At 34.1% G+C, this 14,431-nt stretch overlaps 1 protein-coding gene across 1 annotated transcript in view; it reads right to left on the bottom strand.

The window, feature by feature from the left end:
* Positions 1 to 78: 78 nt before the first annotated feature.
* Positions 79 to 14,431, bottom strand: part of LOC141577578 (uncharacterized) — a 736,830-nt gene continuing 722,477 nt past the window's right edge. Inside the window, exon 12 of the mRNA XM_074363186.1 lies at positions 79 to 356. The gene's annotated coding sequence lies outside the window, so the exon portion shown is untranslated. The remainder of the gene's footprint in view (positions 357 to 14,431) is intronic.

Here is a 14,431-nt window from a genome sequence, read left to right as displayed (position 1 = left end):
TATACTTAAATAGTTAAAGGTTTTAATTAAAACTTATAGAAATACAGGTTTTAAAATCAAGCAAGAAAAGGTTATTATTCATATTTTACCCCTTAAATGATTTGTTAAACATATTGACTCTGAATCTTTAATGAAGGAATTCTCTTATAACTTTCTAGAGCCATTATTGCCATTACTTCCTTTTCTCCCATATCCAATCAATGATCAATCCCTGAAACTCACTCTTCAAGCTTTAGCCAACCAGCTCCTCCATGGCCAGCCCGTAATCCAAATCGCTGGGACCGCTTACCTGTACCACCACGCTGGGCTTCTAAGTGGGCTCCCTTGCCTACCGTCTTCACAGCAGCCAGAGGAATCTGCAAAAACATAAATCTGGTCATCTGCTCCAAAGTGTAACACTTCTCAGTAACTTCTCATTATACCTGAGGTAATAGCCCAACAGTTTAATCCCGTCTATGCAAGTGAACCTGTTCATTTTCTCTGACATCATCTTCTCACATCTGTCTTATGTTGACTTCTCCTTTCCCCCCCACCCCTCACTGTGCTTCAGTTGAATATTCTCAACAGATCTGTCTTCCAGGCAACCCATCTTATTTTCTCATGGGTCTAATATTTGATTTGAGATACTACATGTCATTCAAAAAGTCTTACATACTTTAATAAACTTAATTCACTGGTGAAATTACCTGTCTGTTCATCTCTGCCATTTATTTACTCTATTTTCTTGAATACATTAATAATAATGCCTTTCAAGTCCTGGTTTGATATTTCAGTATCTAGATTTCTTAATGGTCCATTCCTCTTTACCTTCTTTTTCTCCTGTTTTTAGCAATATTTTTCTGTTTTTTGACATGTCTAGAAATTATTTTAATGAATGTTACATCCTATTTTCATTTTTTAAGAATCTGGGTTATGTTACTTTTCTTGAAGAAAGTTTTGCCCTTTTCCCTGCTAGAGAATGACTACTTTACTTCCATCATGTCTGCGCTAAACCAAACTCAGGTTAAGTTTTTGTTAAGGCTTCACTGTGCCTCTCTCTCACCTTTGTTCCTAGAGTGTAGCTAACCACATTCCTCTTTCTGTCATTAAACTATTATTTTATTTGCACTGCTTCATTTTCTTTATTAAATAAGAAGTAAGTCAGACACATAAAGAAGGGATGTTGGCATGTCCAGTGCACACTATTGGAATCTGTTTTAAAGAGTCCTGCCTTCCTGTGTTCTTTTTATTTCCAGATTTACTGAGATACAATTGACATATAAGACTGATATATTTTTTATAAGTTTAAGGTATACAAAATGATGATTTGATTCACAAAAATACTGTGAAATGATGACCCCGATGAACTTAGTTAACACATCACCTCACATAATCACATTTGTCTGCATGTGGGATGAGAACGTTTAAGATCTACTATCTTAGCAAATTTCAAGAATGTAATATGGTGTACGTCACACTGAATAGTAGATCTTCAGACTTATTCATTTTATAACTGGAATTTTTTACCCTTTGACCAACATCTACTCATTTCCCCCACCTGCCAGGACCTGTCAACCACCATTTTACTCTCTGTTTCTTTAGACAAGGAAACAACATAAGTGTCTATCAATGGATGAATGGATAAAGAAAATTGTACATACACGCATATATGTATGGAATATTATTCAGCCATGAGAAAGTCAGAAATCCTGCCATTTGTGACAACATGGGTGAAATTGAGGGCATTATAATGCTGAGTGAATTAAATCAGAAAAAGACAACTACTGTATGATCTCAATTATATATGGAATTGAAAAGCAAAAACAAAAACAAAAAAAAAGCACGTTCTTTAAAAGGGAAGCTTGATATGTTTAATGGGAATTCTTCCTCTTCCTCCAGTGGGTCCTGAATTACAATCTCAGGGTTCTTGGCAGTGCAAGCATGTTAAAAAAAAAAAATGCTGTTGTTCTTTCCATATATTCTGCTTCCACTTCTTAGTTGCCTTCTGATACAAGTTCATACTTAAACAAATAACTTATAAGAAAATTATCAGCGCATTAGAAGCCCTGCAAATTTTTAGTATATTTACTTTGGTCTGTCTGACCTTTGGGAATCTCCATCCTGCAACCATGACTTCTGCCCAGACAAAGCTGACAACTCCTGATCACTTGCCAGTATTGAGAGGATTGGTAACTTCCTTTAGAAAGAGAAGGTGCCAGTCACCAAAAATCTCTATGTGCTTCTGTTCTCTCCAGAATCTTACCCTACCCTTCATAGGTACATTTAAGGCCAACATTAAATGTTTTTAATCCATACACGTGAAATGCACAATAAATGTGGGCTTTTCTTTTTACTACTACTACTGTTACTACAATACTATCAACATCATTATTACCCTGCTTGTTCAAACCACACTACTTTCTGGAACAGATAAAATAGAACTCCAAGTACTATTGTTAGTAGCTCACTTTTTCATATCAAATATATTATTATAAACAACTGAATCCCCAGACTTTGGAAGGTTCACTCTTTATTAACTGACATTAAGATAATCGGGTCACTTACGCTGTAAGTATCATGAGTTATATCTTACAATGAATTAATAATAAGGTTTTCACTTTCCTTGTCTGAGCATCCTAAGAGCTCTCTGGATACTTCTATCTGACTATACAAAAGAACACAATGACCTACATTTAAAGAACTTCCTCTGTTCTAAGGATTGTGGCCTTCAATGATACAATTCTGCAAGTTCTACATGACGCTTTGTGAGACCTGTTACAGCCAATATATCACAGTGCAGATTTTTCATGGTTATTATTGAATCCCCTAAAACCATTGACTCATGCTGTCCTTGATGTAATAAACTTGTTCCTTAAAAATTCGCTACACATGTGCAGTAAACCAGAATTATGCTTGCAACTTACATTTCAATCTTTAACATGGAAAAAAACTTTCCCTTCAAGTTCAGCAAATCTATTATTCAACTCCCTTTTTTGAGAGCTCAAAAAATACAAGTTGGTAGAAACATAATATTTGTCCTCTTCTGTTGCTTTTCTTCACAAATTTTTAGCCATAGTATAAAATGTGTATCATTTTCACAGGAAATAAACTGGAAGGAAATAAACCTTTGGATAACTGAACAAACCTCAGGGTAACTCAATACTTCCAGAACTAAAAATCCTACCTGTCCTAAATATTTAATTACCACCCATGAGAAATACTAATGAATTTTTTTTATGGAGATAGCATGAGATAAAGGTATTTGTTTTGCTACTGGCATTGAAAAGATACTGCCCCTACAGATTTTAGTATCAGGAAAGAGAGAGCTTATTTTTCAAGTGGTAGCAGTCACATGACCTCAACCTCTGAATTACATTTGAGCACAGATGTTTTATGTTCTTCCATACGTAAAATATTGACCATCTATCAGTTTGTCCAAATGTGTTGTTTTCTCCTTAGTGCTTCTCCGTGCAACCCAGACTTTTAAATACTCCTTTCTATGGATCCTGGCACATATAGAAATGACATAACTATAACCTAGGCTCCAGGTCTACCTCCAAATTCTGGCTCTGACATTATGTAGTCTAGACCTACTTGATCTCTGTGCCTTAGATTTCCCAGATACGTGGGTTTTACTGAATAATATCAGACAGCATCTGGGAAAGACTGTATCAGGATAATCAATATGGATATAATATAATTATACTACCAACAATTCACCTTCCCATGGATTTCCACCACATTACAATATACAAAATGAATCACTGCTTAATTTGACAACTCTGGAGCACCACTGATTCTTCTCAATGACTTTTTGAAGATATTTAACAAGTTGATCAATGGTATGAATGGATATTACAAGGGAGTGATTTTATGCACTTAAAAATAAAAAGTTTTCAGCCATTGCAAATGCAGACCAATGAAAAATGGAAATAAACCATTCCTGCAATTGTGATCTACCCATGTAAAATTATTATCTGATTTACAAAATAGCTTGACTCATCACAATACAAAGACACCATCAGCACCATCTTTGCCAGCCAATCTATCAGGCATTTTCACAGGCATTACCTCATTTAATCTTAAGAATCATCTGAACCATCAATTATTACTTCTACTTGTAAAATAACACAGAAGCTTAGGAAGTTTCCATAATTTGAAGAACATACAAATTCATGTAATTAACATAAATTGAACTTTGACCACAGTATCTGAAAGCCCATATACTCTCACAGTAAAACTTCACGCTCCTATTCATTAAAAAATAACAGCTAAATCTGCAAACATACACTGTAACAAATTACAAATTACACTAGATTAAAGATAGAAATATTTTTGAGTTTATTTGAAGAATGTCAAATAAATATCAATGTCATCACTATAGCCCAAAACATAGTAGTCTTAAAAAATTAATAGGACATATTCATCTCACATCCTCTTTTGTTTCATGATCCAGATATCAATGTTGTTAGTTTTTAACACTGTTGTGAAATATTGGTATGCTCATTGTTTGAAAAAAACAGAGATATATGCATATATGTATGTACATATGCATGTGTGTATATATCTGTAAAAATGTGTGTGTGTAGAGGTTTAAAAATCTTAGTTCTGTGTTAAGTTTTAATGACTTTGAACATAAATGCTATTACCTTAACAGAGTGTCACTGGGGTATTTTATTATGTCAATTGATTTTAAACTTATTTAGTTTTGTGAATATTGTACAGTCAATTGTCATTTTATTGTTTTACTCAAAAATTTCCATTTTCAATTAGAAACTATGTGAAATCTTCACCTCTAAAATTTTCACATGAGATCATTTATTTCTAGCATAACTGGTTCCAAACTAACCCTCCAGTGACAAAGTAAGGAAGGCATCCTTGGGTTTTCAGTTATTATTCAAAAGGCTGCTTAAGACAATGACTCATGGAGAAGGGTTACACACTAGGTGAGTTTCATGTTCATTCTGGCTTCCTGCATGGAGCTATGTTTTGGATCACAGATGAGGACCATAAAGCACCAGCAGGACACAGTGGATGCACCGAGTTGAGGTGGTAGAGGATGGAGTTATATATTGCTGCTGAAGCAACTAACATGTGCAATGCAGGCCACGAGACATAAGGAAAATGGCCCCGCACCAGAAGTCTGTGTGGAGTCACCAATCGGTATTTGACAGAGAGCTTCTCATTCATAAGAAGAGTCTTTACTTATGAGACTGCTGGCCCTCAGAAGCTGTGAAGTAAATGAAGGTGGATACTGCTAAAGGCTGGGAGCACTGATTCTCATCTATCTAGAGAGTAAACATCTTTGTGAACTAATTACTTGTGAATTAAATGTAGATTCCAGAATAGTCTTACCTCATGAGTAAAGACCATAAACTAGAGTAATGATTAACTTTCAGGACTAAGAATAAAATTAGACTAGCCCTAATAAGAAATAAGACCAAGCATAACAAATCCAAAGGATATTGCCAGTAATTGAAAGTAATTAAATGACTGCTGATGACAAAACTCAATGCCTTTTAAAGGAAGACAACATAATTCAGACTCAATCATTAAAAATGTCTAGGATGCAATTAAAAATCCCCAGTGTATTTCCCAAGTTGGGAAATATCAAAAGAAAAATCAGTCAATGAAAACAGACATCATGATGGAACAGAGAGTAGGATTAGCACACAAGAACCTGTTTTACAGATACTAGAAATCTATTTAAAAACCTAAAGGAAAACATTGACAAAAGGAACAAACAGATGAGAAGTAGCAGAGAAATGGAAACTGTAACAAACAATGAAAGAGAAATTCTATAACTTAAAATTACAAAATCAGAAATGAAAAATTCACTGAACGAGCTTATAGAAGTTTGGAAGCTACAGAAGTAAGTGAATGTGAAATTTAAGAGATATCAATAAATAGATTCTTTGCAAAAGAGAGAAAGGAAAGTTGAGAACAAGTGAAATAATTACCATCTTGTAGGGCAATATCAAGTGGTCAAAGAGGGACAGTATCAGGTGAGCATAGAAAGAAAAATATTAAATAGGACAGGAAACAATTGAGGACGTAACTGCCAAATGTTTATTAATTTAGAACTACAGAAGCTCAGTGAATAGTAAGCAAGATTGATACACAGATATCTATACCCTGTAAAACTTCAAAAAGTAAAAAAAGAATAGAGAGAGACAGGAAGGAAGGAATGAAGGAAATGAAGGAATGAAGGGAAGGGAAGGGAGGGAAGGAAAGGAAAGGAAATGAAGAAAGAATCCAGAGGAAAAGGCTAACTGCACATAGAGGGACAATGATAGTACTAATTCATGGACTCGTGGACAAGAAAAGATAAAGGCCTGATGACAACGGTGCATCTTTAAAGTACTGAATGAAGAAGAGTTCATTCTAAAGAAGTTTCTGGGTGTGGCTTTTGCCTAAAGGATTGTATTAGAACTGAATAGTATAAACCCATGAAGTTTTTAATCAAGTTATATCAGCCTGTACTAAAAGGACAAGGACATTAAAAATAAAGGCAGTAACAGCAAACAGAGGCAGTTCTCAACTAACATAGGCAGGAAATAGGCTGAAACACTACTTAGTTGCAAACATAAATACTTTTTCACGGGAAAGGGAGGATGATTCATGAGGTGAAAACAAAAGCTTATAGTGCAAAGACCCACGGAGTGTCCGAGCTGTGATCAGGGAAGCAAGGGACTCGCAACCAGTGCTCAGTTGGATTTCAGAATTGCTAGGACCAGTGATTACCAAGCGCCTCACTTTCCTCCTTTTTTGAAAGAATGGCTATCACAGTTACCTCATGCCTGTCTCTCTACTATACGTTCACTACAGGGACATATCACTTGCCTTTTTAGTTCTCAGATTTTCAGACTGAGAAAGAGTCAACAGCGCTGCAGCAGATGTACCACACCCGACAAAGTTCATCCACAGCTGGTCCAGATTTAGATCATACAATGCCAAACCTCCGCCTGAGTGTGATAACCTGATGGGATGAGGTTTTGGGGTGCGGGGTCAGGACACAAGGTGATTGTATTGAGCATGTGGGATGGATAAAAAGATATTTAGATGAGAAGGCAGACTGCCTCAGATTATCTTTTTCATCATGTCTACAGTAATATTTCAATCCAGTCTTCTCTTCCAGAACCTTGGTACTCTCTATCTAGGGTGAACAGCTCTGGAGACTCAAATTAATAAAAAGAATACAGCAGGAGTGATGTTGAGTGAAGTCTTAGAACAAGTTAGAAAGACAATTCAGCTTCCACTTGGCTTTCTCTCTTTGGAGATGCATGGTTTTTTGTTTTATGGGGATTTTGGGGGTTTTTTGAGGAGGAGATAATTAAGTTTATGTATTTATGTATTTATTTATTTATAATGGAGTTACAGGGGATTGAACCCAGGACCTTTGTGCATGCTAAGCAAATGCTCTATCACTGAGCTCTATCCTCCCCAATTGGGGATGTACATCTTTTGGAACCTAGACATTATGTTCTGAGGAAGCAGAGGCCACATGGAGAGGTCACGTTGAGGACCCCTACTAAGGTCCCATTGACAAACAGCCGCAATTACTATACACGTTAGTAAGAAATCCTGGGGGTGATTTAAACTCTGGCCTTTGTGTACACTAGGTAAGGCCGACTAAAGCAAGAACAAGCTGTTCCTGCTAAGCCCTGCTCAAATAGCAAATTGATGAGGACAAAATTATTATTCTTTTAAATGACTAATTGTACTTTATTTTACTAATAGCATATTTTGTACTAACATTCACTTTACTAATTTACATAATTTACTAATTTACATATTTTACAATTACTAGTACTAATTTACATAATTTCCCCAAATATGATATGAAATAGAAGTAACCTATATTTGGGGAAATTAAGAATACAATTTATGCAAAATATAAAATAGAATGTTATATATTAAAATATGTTTACCCATGTGGATAGGCTTTCAACAGATAATCATAAAAATAAATGTTAATCTGCTGGAAAAATATACACAAATATACCTATACATTTTTAAAGTATTAATAGGTAATATAATGAATTAATTATGAAAAATCGAATTAGTAAAATAAATAAATTCTAACTGGAAGAATTTTTATCAAATTAGACGAAAAATTGCCTTTAAGGAAACTGAGGGAAATGAAAAAGGAACTTTAAATTTATTAACATGCTATTTAACTTATATAGAAATTATGAGAAGAAAAATAAAGATATATGATTGGGAGTTATGTTTTCAAGATAGTTTCTGGTTTTTTACAGATAAATATTCATGAAAAAAATTTCAAAACCTGGAAAAGAACGGAACTCACATGGCCAATCAGCTGTGGGACCACCTCAGACAGCACAGCAAAGACACAAGAAGATAGAGAACTAGGCGTTCCAAAAGGTGACAATAGAGGGGTGACAATGAAGAAATAAAGACATAATATCACAAAATCTTCTGAAGCTAAAGCATCCTAAGGTACAAGCCAATGAAATTTGAGGACTTCAAACAGGAAAGAAATTCAATATAATTACAGGAGTATAAGAACAAAACAACAAGATTTACCTACAAACACATGGAATCAGATTTCCGTCAGCTTCTCATCAATAAGCGAATGCTAGACCACTGGGAAGTCAAATCATAAAAACTTTTGCAAACAAGTGACGTTCTCTGTCCAGACAGTATGTTAACCAAGTCCAAGGGAACAAAACATTGTCATTTATTTACAGGCCAGACTCAACAATGGTATTACCGAATAACCATTTCTGAAATAATTTCTTGAAAATATAATAAATAGGCAAGTAGACAGATTTGTGATTCAAAAGGGTGGTAAACAAAAGTAAATGAATAAAACTTGAAGCCTAAATAATGACTGATTAAAACGTTTTAAAAAATCAATCTGTTATGAAAACCCCCCAAAAAAAAGAATCAGTTTTTTTTTTTTTTTTATCAACTGGTTTGGGATAGTAGGAGAGATTAAAGCAGAAACCAATCTCAGATAAAATGATTCTATTCTTTATTGGCAAATGCACTTATTAATTACTATTAATTATTTGTCAAAAGCATGTATAAATGTAGGTTAAATACTTAAGACTGTTAAAGATAGATATAGGATGTTTAATAAGACACCCTTAAAGATAGGGTATTGAAGGAAACACAGAATAAATAAAATGGGTCAATGTACTCAAATTCAGAAAACACAAGTCAGCAAATAATTACAAGAAGAATGAATAATGATTTAAAAAATGAGGTTACTCATATACATGCATAAGTATATTACACATACAGCAAACACGTAAAGGTTGAGAAGTTAAACACAATTTTGAAAACAAAGACTCACAAGTTGGGTTAACATTTTTTTTTAGCTTAGTTATACATGTTAAAAAAACAACCCTCAAAAAAAAAAAAAAAGAAAAGAAAAGGACGTAAGCACAGCAATAGAAGCAGATCCATCAAGCGTTTACTAAGAAAACAAGAGAAAAATTGTGGCAATAAATATAAAAAAGAATTAAGTATAAAAGGAGTACAACGGGAGACAAGGGGATGGAAAATTAATTCAAGGATAAATATTAGCTTCTGTGCACCTGTGATATGTTTGAGATTTATAAGCAAATGCTGTTATAACTATGAAAATAAATGATGTAAATGTATATACTGGGCCATGTAGTTCAAAAAGTAATGTTTCTGGAGTATGTACTATAGTAAATCAGGTTGAGATATCTTGAGTTACTTTTCACTCAGAAAGTTATTCTCTGTGTGTATTTCTGGTCACCTCTTCTCTGCTAATACCATTTTCACAAGTGAACCATTAGATTCCAAATTCTCCACTCATACTGTCAGAATAGTTTTGATGATGAATTACTGAATTTATAAACATTTGTTTCACAGTCGTGGACTACTGGTCTTCAATATAGAAAGACTTGAGACATCAATTATAAATGAAATTATGCAAATATAAATAAATGTTAATTTTAAATGTAATATTTATAATCAACATGGTATAATCTACCTGAATGTATTAGAACACACATGTGAAAAATATGAAAATGAATAGAGGGTGACATTAAATAGATTTAGATGTTCCCAAATTTATTGACTGAAATCTGGTAAGAACAGACAGTCAATTTAATCTTCCCTATGTGTATTTAATCCCTTTGTTTTGTTTTTTGGTTTTTTGGTTTTTGGGTTTTTGGGTTTTTTTTTTTTTTTTTTACTTTCTTTGTAAAGATAGTGAGACATTTCTGAACTCCAGGAAGACAAGCGGATAAAGTGAATTAATATGCGTGATGATTCACTATATTTAACTTCAAAAAATAAACATTTCTCAGATGAAATTGATTTTAGTTACATCCTTAGAGTATCATTTTCCAACTGCAGCCCTCTTCAATCCTATTTGGAAAAGGAAATCCATTAGAGAAAGCAGGAATTTTATACAGAACAGAAATTACAGAATCCGTTAAACTGTACATAGCCGCATAAACTCAATACTCTTCTGTATAATGCCACAAAAAAAAAAAGATAATTTGATGATAAAATTTAAATTGAAAAAAGATAAAGACAAAGTCTGCGTTCTTCCTGCGGAATTCTGCTGCGTTACATGCACACTGGGTAACGTCTAAGAAGAGTTTTAAGGGGGCGTCATTACACACGCACACCCGCGTTGCTAAAATCGCTTCAGCACCGCTCCTGGTGGCAATCTGGCTGCAACATCAGGTAGTTTATCTTTAATTGCCTTCGGTGTCCCAAATTCTCTCAGTGACACAGAATCTGGTGTGAAAACCACCGTAGGCAGAAACTATGCAATGCGAATATTTAAAACCTTCAACTCCTTTTGGCAGTCACTGGATCTTATACATAAAATCATTGCTTTGTTAAGGTGAGTGCAGATGTTTGTAAACTCCTATGTTAAATAAATGACTCTCTTTCTATGTTTTCAATTTAACATTTACTGAGCACAGCTGGTATAAAGATGAAAACAGTGAAAATCAAGGGAAAATTGAACATAAGGATTAGCACAGCAAAGTTCTAAACTCATAGTCCAGTAAAGATAGAATCTAGATAGTTTTAACTTCATACTAACACAATTATCAAAAAAATACATAATGAAAAGAATCACAAGAAACTTTCTTCTGGCTCCATCCACATCTTATCCGCCTTTAGGCATAAGCAATTTTTACCAAACGATGATTTCCAATGACCGTAGCATTCACTGGAAAATTGCACTTAAATTATCCTAAAATGATTTTGTGGATTTCTTTCGATATAAAAATTGAAAGTGATGGACTTAGGAAAACTCTGGGTTGGAACTACCTTTTAGTATTATTACAAGTCTTAATTTCTCATTGCTGAAAAAGTCTAAACTTTTTTGAGGTTGATAAATTACTTAGCAGCCTCAAGAGAGAGACATTTTATGAGTTGTAATAATAAATCTTTAAGTTGTTCTGTCTCTGAAGCCATTTTAAAGGAATGTATACATGTAGTTAGGACAGGTCCTGGATATATATAGCAAAAAATATGGACATATACATAAATAAATTTCTCTTACATAAACCTTCATTTGACTCTCCTTCTTTCTATTATTTTCACCTAATCATTAAAAAAAAAAATTAAATAGACCTCTCTCAGAACTTGCATTTTTTAGAAACTCTATGTGCCTCTTCTTTGAGGTCATCTAAGATAATGAAGTAGAACTCACTTCAGAAAACTTACATCACTTATCATGACAGTATCTCATGCCCCAGACTCTTTTATCTTTCCTCTAAATTGTTTGAAATCTGTCTGCCCTACTTTGGGGCTATATTTTTTGTAATAACCACCTTTCACCTGTGTAATTATCTCCAACTACTAAATCTCCAGGTCAAGTACTTCCCTACAAAAATGATCACCTTACATTGATCTTCCTAGCGTTAATGGAGTTTGAATTAACCTCACATCATCCCTTTTGTCAGAATGATTTCTATGAGTTTAAATTTATCCCTTTGTCAAATAACCTTATTTACCTCATTTTATATAATACATATCTATTGTAGAAAATGTAGGAACTCCACAAAACTTGAATGGATTAATTAAATTATGCATTGCCTGACTATCCTGAACTATCTCTTGCACAGTTCAGTGTATATAATACCCGTTTTTGCATGTGTGTATGCATGTGTTTAATTTTCTGCTTTGTTGTGTTTTAAGTGACTTCTACATAATACCCAAGATAACAGTTTCAATTTAAACATAGATTTGGTTGTAGTAGTTAAGATAAAGTCATTGTTGAAGATGTGAAAAAGATACAAATGTATAAAATTTTTAGTAATCTCCTATTCAGAGTAAAGTACTCTTACTCTTTATAATTAGAATTGCATAAAAGGGTGTGATAAATATTCTAATTGTTAAACAGCATGGATGTAAGTTACATACACATATGCATCATAAACTTGCAATATGATATACGTATATATTATATACATACATATACAATTTGATATAGACAATGTCATATTGCATCATCTAAGTCACTTTTTGTTTTATTTCCATTTGCTCTCTTTTACTATTTTTAAAAGAGATTAATAAATTACATGTCAGCCATCACTATTGGTCATTAAATCATTCTTTATATATTCTTCCAATTATTACTTATCAAAGTTCCTTTCTGAAATATATTTAAAAAACAGTATGTGTATAGTAAGACCTTAAGTAGTGAAATATGAATGAAAGTACATGGAACACCTTAAAATCTGTTATAAAATCAATTGGTTTTCTTTTCAGTTCTCCCTCAAACATTCTCCCCCTACAAATGCAGGTAGGAACTCAAGCTGGGTTCTTATTTGTAATGGTAAGTGTCATTCTGGTGGCCATGTGGCTACACAGCATGAGGCTACACAGCATGAGGCAGCAATGATGAACCATGACAAAAAAAAAAAAAAAAGACAGTTGCAAAATGAGAAGAGTTCACACAAAACCCCCAGTTTTATGAAGGCTTCAGGTTTACCCGTCATCACAGAACCTTGATCTGCTGTGGCTCAAAACAAGGAAGGGAGTCCACCTGTTTTGCCTGAAGAAATAATTAAGATCAAACAAAACATGCTTGGCAACCGTAAGACATGACAAGTCGTAGAGGAAAAGGCTTTTTCAGCAATGGCACTAGAAGTCATTTTCTCCAAAAAAGAGTCCAGGTTATTATCAAGCAAAGAGCAGTGGTAATAACCCAGTGGCAAATCAGATCCAAGGAAAGCAGATATAAGCAGGTGGTAGAACAATATTTGCATTTCCACAGAATAAAAAATTTTATACCTTCAGTTAAAATGAAGGGACAGAGAACCAGCAGGAGGTTTTTGAGATATGTACTGCAGCCATCTCCTCTTCTCAGTTTCTGTGGTGCTCCCTAAGCTTAAGGAGAAGCATCTTTGCTTAAATCATAGCTGTCAACTGCTGATGGGTTAGCTAGTTTTAATGAATTGATACTGTTTCAAACATGGTAGATAAATACAGTTGTACAATACCTATAATCACGCTGTGTGATTTGGATGAGACAGTTGCTCATGTACAGGGGGCTTTAGCTGCATCCTTTTGACATGAGATTAGAAAGCTACACAGTGACTGGCATGCACAGTGAATGACTCCCCTCCATCCCTCCCACTGACTGAAAAACGTGTTTATGATGATCATTCTGTATCTTCTCCTTAACAAATCTTGGGCAGTGGTGGCCAGAGAAGCATGGGTGGCAGTATTTTGTGGCTGTGAGACATAGCAAACTTCCACATAAAGGCATCAATCTCAAAATCCTATGCTTTTCCAGATGCTAAACAACTATGACAATTGGACCTAAGACAGAATAGGTGCCTGTGCATACAGATAAAAACCATGACAAGTAACATCATCATCTGCCCAAGTCTAAGCAGAACCTCAAATGTGATGGCTTCAAACATTAGCAAAGTAAATCTCCAGTACAAAGCAATCATCACACTACTCTTCTTCCCTGGAAAACAGAAATCATAAACTGTCCGCACAAACCAGAGATGCCTATTGTCTACTCCCATTAAGCATAATGGTAAACTGATGCTTCCTAAAGTGTTCATTTGAATTTTAATAATTAATGAAATTTGATAGAATTTGAAAGTATATAAATAAAAAATAATATGCCCATCACCCAATACATGCAAGATGACATTCTGAGAACTTGAAGGGTGTTTCTTTCCAGGATTTTTATATGAACGTGAGTTACAAAGTGTAAGGTGACTGTTAGAGTTCCCAGCGTATCATGAGGGCTCGGTAAGAATTTAAGTCAAAATGCTAATGAAAAATGAAATTTCCTATATTTATCACTACAAGGTACACATTATGTTGTGGTATGGACTTTTTAATAAGGTATCTCGTTAGGATAATTTCTGTGAAAAAAAATAAAAGGATTATGTATAATGTACACATACAAAAGGGTATAGAATAAAAATTAGCTCCACTCTAAGACTTTCTAACCCAT

The sequence above is a fragment of the Camelus bactrianus genome, chromosome 4 (assembly GCF_048773025.1).
Source record: "Camelus bactrianus isolate YW-2024 breed Bactrian camel chromosome 4, ASM4877302v1, whole genome shotgun sequence".
In the NCBI taxonomy this organism is placed as follows: Eukaryota; Metazoa; Chordata; class Mammalia; order Artiodactyla; family Camelidae; genus Camelus; species Camelus bactrianus.
Note: the sequence above shows the minus strand (reverse complement) of the source record. Positions and strands in the feature narration are given on the sequence as shown.